Genomic DNA, 8,994 nt, shown 5'->3' with positions numbered 1-8,994 from the left:
GCGGTCCTAGATCAGCCGAGATTACAGGACGCGGTGTGCAATTATCAGCGAAATCGCCTGGGCCTAAAAGTACAAAAATCCAAGTAGCGTTAGATCCAATTAACCCCCTCCCCCCACCCCCATCCCCAAACCATTGTCCCCCAGCACCCTTGGACGAACACAGGCGAACGAAATCTGTGAACGAACCCAAGAGGAAATTTCCATTAAGGTATCCTAGGCTAAAGAAGCAAGGAGGAAAAAATCCGGGTTCATCATAAAGACGAATAACCCCCTAACCAATCTGGCGTAAATCTTAGTCATCCCCACTAATAAACAGGAACATCAGACTGAACACCCAGCACTGATCACGTCACTAGTCATAAGGAATCTCACGGATTGGTTCTCAGACAGACCGAAAACCCAATCAACCTACTTACTTACTCACTTGGCCTGACGAAGCTTTTGTGTCAAAAGCGAAACGTTGCCCAGCAATAAATCCACCAATTGTTTACCAAACCCCTCTGAGAATGGGTTCCTGCTTCTCCAAGAGGGCTCCACTCAAATGAGATCAGATGCAAGGTGTCAGATTTTTTCCTGTATCTTGGTAACTGAGTGAGAATGCTTAAATGCATACTTGTTTTTCCTAAGGTTTATAGATGTTAACGAGGTCGACATATCTCAGTGGTTAAGGTACCGGCTTATGAACCGGAAGGCTTGTGGTTAGAACCAACTTCAACATCTCGACTGTTCCTAGCTAGGCTTGGCCAACCTGATAGTATCCTAGTCCTTGCACCTGCTTCCGTTGGCATGGTAGCTAGGTAGCAAAAGGGTGCTTAAGCTGAAAGAATAATAGGAAAGCTAAAAAAGATTAATTTTAGGGGGAAGACACCAAGAATTCGCATTCTTCGTGAGGGCGGCAATCGGCGTCTGAACTAATCAGGTAGATGTCAGCGGCTTCCCAGAGTTCGCTAAGTACAAGTGTCTAAGCTCCCGGGTAAAAAATCACAGACAAACCTAGACACTGCAACCTATTTTATGACTATATGAGGAATCGTTTTCTGATGTTTTTCGAGCCACTTTATTGATTGCGCTGACATTATCTAGCACTTATTCAGTCACTGGTATAATCCGAATGCATAAGGTCACACACCGTTTTCAAGCCGAGACAAACTGAGTAAAAACTAATGGCTGCTTGAATTTTCGATAGGAAGCACCCGATTGTGACCGAGTATCGGTTTGCCTTTGATTCATCTGAATAAGCGGATAGTAAACAACTAAACAAGGCAAGTTACGAAACCCTACATATGCTTATGTATGTATATCTAGTATTGTAAGTTACCGGAGGACCACACAGAAAACGGTTATCATTTGCTAGCACATTATTCCTGTTCATTCTAACGTTTTGTTCACTTGTTTATCACTACAAACTGTCTCCATGATGCGTTCGACTCCAATTGTGCAAATAAAATTGGATGTGACGTTTCATTGACGTAGCTTCTTATGGACTCTGTGCAGACTCATTAATTGGGAATCGTTAGTTTTACCTACATGTGGATAGACACAGTACCTGCAACCTTGTCAAGGCTCAACAGCAGTTGACGTCCGCATGCAGACCTCTTAAAAGTCGTTAGTTATTTAGTGCCTAAGTCTGTACAACTAGCCGGAGAACAGGAATTTTCTTCGAATACGCTGAAAAATGCGTTGTCTGTGGGTCCTTGCAAGGCTGTCACAATTCGCAATATGGGTTTTGGAGAAAAATGTAAATGATAGGTTTGTCCCAACTCTCTACTCTAAGCAGCAGGCAACACAAACATTTGCTAAAAAACGATCTTTGTTCTTTTCAAGCCTTCTTGATAGTCTACTGCTGTCGGTAAGGTGTTTACAAGCAAAGGACTCCTGTTACACTGGGAAAATACTGCAAGAGAAATTCAGGGAAATGTGACTCAGCTCCGGTTTTGTATTTCTCTCACCTTTACAATGACTGATGATGTAAATTCAGAATGGGTTTCGCTGCAGACAAATTTGGCTTGTGCAGCCCCATCGATTCTAAGTTGTCCTGGACTTCATCTCACCATGAATGGAGCACAGCCTATATCCTAAGTTCAGCCTGTCTGAAGTAAAAACTGATGGATTTCGTTGAAACACGAGTAGAATTCCTATCACATGTTTTCCGTATTTGAATCCTAAAAGTGAATCAGTTTATGTTCGGCATCACGTGGTCTACTGTTTTTGCGCTTTAAGAGATCACTTCTATAGAATCTTTCCGTCGGTTTTTAAGACCACGTTTAAATCGCATGTGTTGGTGACATGTGATCACACTTTGAGAGGAAGAATTGCGTAAATCATGAAACAATTTTCAGTCTGTGAAACGTGCTGTGTTATTTGGTCCTGTGATGTTTCGTCGAAAGTATTTACATAGGTGAGATTCATCAGTTCCACATTTCAAGGATTAAAGTGGTGTGATCTTAAATGACGGTTGTATCACGACTTATAAGAGAAAAGAAGCAACCAACTTTCGATAAATTAGCAAAAGAATTATAGAAATTACGTGAAAGCCCGTCATATTGCGACGACTCAGGGCTGTATAAAGTTGAGCAAATGGGTCACTTTTGTTCTATTGCTTCAGTTTCTGTGGTTTCTGTTTTAGAGTTTCGATATGAAAATTTTTGTCCATTTCCAAATGCTACATCCATTTACTCCGACACATATCATTCGGGCTCCAGCTGAACTGGATTCATCTTCTACGAAATTCCAGCTCAGCACCTTGAGCGTCGAAATTGGGCAGCAATTCTGGAATACAAGCTGAACAGTCGAGGTCCTATGATTTGAATTTTGCACAAGCTGATGAATTATATTCATCCTCGAGTTGAACTCTTCTCTGTTTTGTGGATCTCCGCTGAGCCATGGTTGTTTGACAGGGTCTGACTACAATAATCTAGGTTTAACACGTTGAAGCTAGAAGGGCTTAAAAGAAGTTTCAGTGGCTGGAGAACTCTCTACAGAGAAAGTGAACGAGTTCACCCCACGTGCACGAAGGCCGCTCAAAAAACTCGGATTCAAATGGCTTGTATTTGAATGCGCAATAATTTCTTGTCAGTGGCTTCCTTCAGCGAAGAAATAAAGGCATGGAAAAAGGTCTTATCATATTCTGAAAGTGGTCCTTCAGATAAGAACAGAGTAATGAAAAGGGCCGAACAGATAAGGACACAAGGGGAGCAAGGATGGTGACTATAAGTGGTTTGATCTACTCTCGTACAGACCATCAACTTCTAGTAAAGGCTGTTTGGGAATTGTCGATTGAAACATATTGAGTTGCCTCCATAACTGAGTGTGAACACCCGCTCATATTGTGCAAATCCATGAGAAACCAGTTGTTATGCGTAAGGTGTAACACATCAGTAGCAGATATCTAGGGAGCGCATACATAGGGTTACACAACGGCACCAGTATAACACAAGCGCATAGCACGATCAGCATATAAAGACGTAAATACGTTTGATGAATACGGACGTAGCTTATCATCAGGATTGGTTTAACAGTGTCGACGGTCATATGACACGGTTGCTGATTCTCCTTGCAGGTAGCCTTGTATGAACTTCATCCTTTCATATTTTCTTCATAAAGTTTTACCGAAAAATCAGTAAATAAATTGATTGAAGGCTTCTGGTAACACGTTGGACGTCATTGGTTGTTCATCATGTAGTTGTTGATCCGTTCGCCGGGATTGGCAACCAACTGGCAAACGTTCCGGCGCCAAAGGAGGAGATATCATCAGCTAGCAGTTGGGGAAAGATATCTTCCTTACCTGCTTGAGTTTATATGCCACTTGACGTATCTGTTATCTACTGACGAGATCGGCTGAGTGTGGGATGGTGTTCTCCTAAGTTTACCGGCCCGTTTGCGGTCTGCATTGTGTTATGGTCCGCCTACCCTTGATCCGGTTGGTGATCCGGATGTCTTATACTTTTATCGGTCTTCCTTCCTTGTTTTCATTAGCCCGCTTCTGATTTATATGGCGATGTGACCTGATCTCAAAGTTGATTTGCTGGCTGCGCCGTCCTGTTTGATCCGCCGTAGCGGTTGGTCTTTGTGCAGCCGCCAGTTAATTTGGCCATTGAGCAGCCACTCCAAATAAGGTTGATTTGTGCGTTTGAATTGGAGCTTCCTATCTCTTCTACGAGTTTTTCATATGGCTTCCTGTTCAGTTCTGTGTTTCGTGGCTCTGGAGCTCTGTTGTTCTTGGGAACTATTGAATATGGCCAAATTCGATATGCTTATTGATTGCCCCTTCGATATAGTGCCATGCTTCCGTAAATTCACGTTGTTTCTTCGTTCTTGCCTGAACCAATATGCAAATGCCTCTCCAGTTAAACTCGTGTCCTCTGTGATCGTTGTGAGTGGAGGTGAAGCAAAGCCGATTCTGCCTTTTAGCAGAGAGATTGTGTCCATGTGTCTTGGTCGGGAGTACAAGGCGGATTAGATCACAATGCGATGAAAATTTAGAACAGGTTATTGAATGCAAGAAAAAACGAACAAACTGAGAGGGCATCCGCAGTACCAACCTATTCAAAGGAGGGCGCACCACAGATCACCAATGGACCGATGAACTAACGGAAACACCCTGCACGGTTAACCGATTCCGTGAAGAGGTAACATTCTTAAAATGCAATTAAAAAACAAGCAAATAAGGGAGATGACGTTTTCTCGTTTGATGACGAGACTTTAACAGGTTGATGACCAGGCTCGGCGAGCAGGTCAACAGTCACTTGACCAACAACCAATAGGCGCATCCGAGCTACAAATATTTTGAGATACTACCAAAGTTGAATATCACCATGCTCAAGCGACTTGATCAAAATATTTTAGGGAAGTTCGAAATTATTGATTAATTTAGTGTTAATTACAATACTCTTAGATTTCCGTGGGCCACATCGGAACAACCGCTTCATCAGTCGCTCAGAACAGCAGTTGCCATTTCGGTTAATATGTCAGTGCTTACTTAGTATAAAACGGGTGGGAAGATGTAAGTATCGTCACCGTTCCGTTCCTACCAAACGAGTTGTTTTCAAATCATCTCACCTAACATATTAAAATCATAAGTGTTAACTAAAAAATTGACAAATATCCCATAGGGAGGACTATCAAGTAAAATGGATTGGAACTACTGCCACGTAGCTTTGAAGTTATTTCTTATCATTTGAGAGTTTTGTTTTATATTATACGTAGTTCCGTATGCCACAGCGGTACTCTAGTCACCTGGGAACTGCGTGATGAGCCTTCTTTTATATCTCGTGGTTTAGAATCCATTGATGCATGCAGAACACCCTAAACACAGCTATATAGATGGTCTCTAGGATAGAATTTAGATTGGGAAAATATACAAAGTCCGCTTGAAGTACATAGTCGCCATATTCTGAGAATCTAGCGAATTGTCTGGTCACATATGCCACGAATAATTTCTTCAAAAACATAATCGGCTCGTGCCTTAACTTGATAGGTTTTCGTGAAGTATGACAATAGAGGCAGTATTCTCGCGTGCTACTACATTCCCCAAGTTCGTCCATCCAGAGTTGGCTTAGTCAACAGTAGGTCGTTTAAGGTTTCCGTGGCAAGTTATGCGCTTTTGGCCTATCTGATTGAAAAAAACGAAGGATTTTCGGAGGTGACTCGTGCAATACAGAAGACCGATTGTATTGAAACGACTAATTTTCCTTTTATTGGTCTGCAGTGGGTCCTGAGAGGCGTTCCGATTATCCCAAGAATGTAGACCTCTACCTTCTACCTTCGGAAAACATTTTCTCATTACTACCTACTGAAGGTTATTTCAAGTAGTAATGTGTGACAATGAAGTTATCCCCGTCGCTGCGTTGTGGTGAGAGCTGCCGATGTCCGAGTCGTAATACCGTAGTTCTCTCCGCTAGTACTCATAACGGCATAGCGGATCATTTTACTATATGTTGATATAACTGTTCTGGATTGAGAAGCTTGATGTTCCTAGCAAGAACCTGCAGGCCTCTTGCTGACCAAAATTCCATTGTACTTGTGAGTCCATTATCTTTGGGTGACAAGTTCTCAATTTCGAAGTTTTTAGGTATTAAACATCTGAGCGTAAATTTAAGTGGAACTTGAGACAAGGAGCGAATTTGGTCGCATTGTGGCTATAAATTATTTTTAGGTTGTTTTACTGTCAATATTTAGATGTCCGCAAGTTGGCAGAACAAGTGGTAAATCTCGTTTCAAACAAGAACGAATTACACCGAATATAAGTTAAAAGTTCCGACTTGGTGTTGGCTAGAATTTTTATTGAGATCTAGCTCCAGGAAGGGCGTTACAGCTAGTGGGTTGCCGAAGAGTGTTCACAGATTTTTTGACAAACAGTTTGTCGAACAATAACAGTGCAGCGATTTTTGTGAATTCATTAACGTCATCATATTCATTGAGAGCAATACCAGATGGGAAGGCTCTTGCTTCACTTGCGTACACCTATGTCAACTTAATCCATTTAGGTCTCATAGAGACTAAAGAAAAAAGAGCAAGAAGGGAACCAAAAGCTAGTCTTCCACAAATATCCGAGTTGCCTACACCTCCAAAACCTAGTCAGACACCTTGGTTGGAAAGTGATAACATGAAGGTCAGTGCCCACGTTTGGTCACCATATCGTTAGTCCAGCCAGCCACGTGGAGCCACGTGGACTCCATCTTAAAAAGCGAACAGCCTTAACAGTACCCGGATCTTTCATAGTATCCTTCATTTCTTTCTACAATGTCGAAATCTGCCCAGGTTTCAGTCACTGCGAATAAGGCACGGAAACCAGAGCTCGTCTCGGCAGGAGGTAATTCCGCATGCATAATACACAACCCAGGCCATTTAGCTTACTGCGCTGAATGCACTTTCTAAGAAGGGTCCTCTTTTTCTCCAAAAAACCATTTGCTGATTACCTCACTGCAGATGCATGGGTATCAACCGATTCCAAATACACTTCTGAGACAGGTAGTCAGAGACCTGAAAATGTTTCAGGTCCTCCGACCAGGGTAGTCAAAACCCGCAGTCACAGGACAATTAAGCCCCTTTGCAGTTTGATATACGCGAACCTTGAGATTCGTTGAGATTCTTTATTATCGCCAAAGGTGACGTCAATTAGCAGATGGAATCCTGGTTTTTGGAGCTTATGCGTTGATTCTGTCCGTCAAAATACCGTCATAGCTAATGCAACTTCCGAGGTACCTTTTGAGTTCCACAAATTACTTGAACTATCAAAGGCGTGGTTGAAGGTTAAAAGCTGTAGTCAAGCAGCACTTTGTGGACCTGAAGCACATTCTGAAGGGCTAGATGATCTTAGTGAGCTTTTCAAACAAGGTTTGCATTTTCTAATCTTTTTCAAAAAACGAGGAAAATGTCCTCTGTATATTCCAGCTTAACAAGAGTTTTGCTTGAAATTTTCTAATTTTTTCATTCAAAAAGAAAATGTCCTCTGTATATTCCAGCTTAACAAGAGTTTTGCTTGAAGAGACAACGGAGATTTGAAAGCTGCCTCATTATCTCATCGATAAGGAAATTAAGTAAAATTGAGGAGGGCGGATATCCATGTCAGGCAACACTTCTTATAGGAAAGCTTCTGGGGAGCATCCCGGTACACTCCCGCGCGCCTACAACTATGCGAACGTCTATAGCATAACCTTTTGTACAGGCGCGCTGAAAAGAACCAACTGGTCAATGGAATCGAATGCACCATTCAAGTGACGCCCTGTATGACGTCTATACACATCCCACTGCTCTGATACTTGACAGAGTGTGAAGATTTGTTCTACACAGCTCCGTCTCAGACGAATTTCCGCTTGCCGTTCTTGAATCCCCTCTTCACCTGCCTTCGTTAGACGACGTAAATTAGGCATCAAAAAGAGCCCGGTAGAAATCAGAATTAGGCTAGTTGTTCTATGCTTTTCACAGTCAATTTGGACATCATTTTTAAAACTGGCGACCACTATCAAATCACCCATTTTAGTTGAGACAAACTCTTTCGCCAAAACAGTCAAATAAGTTGGACAAGCATAATCATATTCATCATATTCATATTCACTTTTGAACACAGTTAGTGGGAGTTTGTCATGACAGGCAGCTCGGTGACAAGTGGGGGAAAGAAAACATTAAATTGTTTTCAAAGCCTCCGGAATTTCCAATATTACTTGGCTGATTGAAGAGTCGTGAACCTTCTGAGCACTTGTAGATGTCCAGATGAATTGTTGTTGGACGTATTTAACCCAACGCTTTAGGCGCCCTTCTCTAGACTTAGGTGGCTCTTTATTATCAATGATTATTATACCCATCGAAGGATTTTTTAGGCCCATTTCACGTATCTACTGAAATCTGCCGTATTTCCAGGCTTTGGTCTCTTCGAATTCAACTAATTCTGCGACCACAGTTACTCTACTTCTTACTTGGAAGCGCTCTGTCTTTGACCACCTGATAGTGTTACATTACACTTGTGAGGTGAACATGTTGTTCATTCCTTCCTCATGAAGATTGCGTCGTGAAATCCTGATGTGATGTAGGAAGATGAGTTCGCTGAAAGGCGGTATAGATCAACGCATTATAGTCGTGCTTGCCAGGAATAACTTGCATTTTGCTAAAACGAAGGTTTCATTTCAAACAGCCTGTTCACTAGAATAACATCAATCGATATCCAGCAACAAGAATATGAAATAAGTGTGAATGGGCTTGACAGCACTAACATACTAAGTGGAAACACAGATTGGGCCTATCAACTGTCCAGCTCTGGACAACATATTTACTGGCAATGGATGAAATAATCCACACGGTCTCGTAGATCAAATATTCGGTTTATGTTGCCCAAGAAGCTTCGGCTGGACCTTAAGACATAGGACAAACAAAGCGGCTAACGACAGGAACCAGCATGTTAACGTCCTTTGGAGGCTTCGTACTCCCATCAACCAGTTGGTTTCCTCTGGATACTTAAACTCACTCGAGCTTCGCATTCCCTGTTAGGGACTTGTAGAA

Source organism: Opisthorchis viverrini (assembly GCF_000715545.1).
Source record: "Opisthorchis viverrini unplaced genomic scaffold opera_v5_10, whole genome shotgun sequence".
In the NCBI taxonomy this organism is placed as follows: Eukaryota; Metazoa; Platyhelminthes; class Trematoda; order Opisthorchiida; family Opisthorchiidae; genus Opisthorchis; species Opisthorchis viverrini.
The sequence above is the reverse complement of the archived record's forward strand: the minus strand, read 5'-3'. Positions refer to the sequence as shown.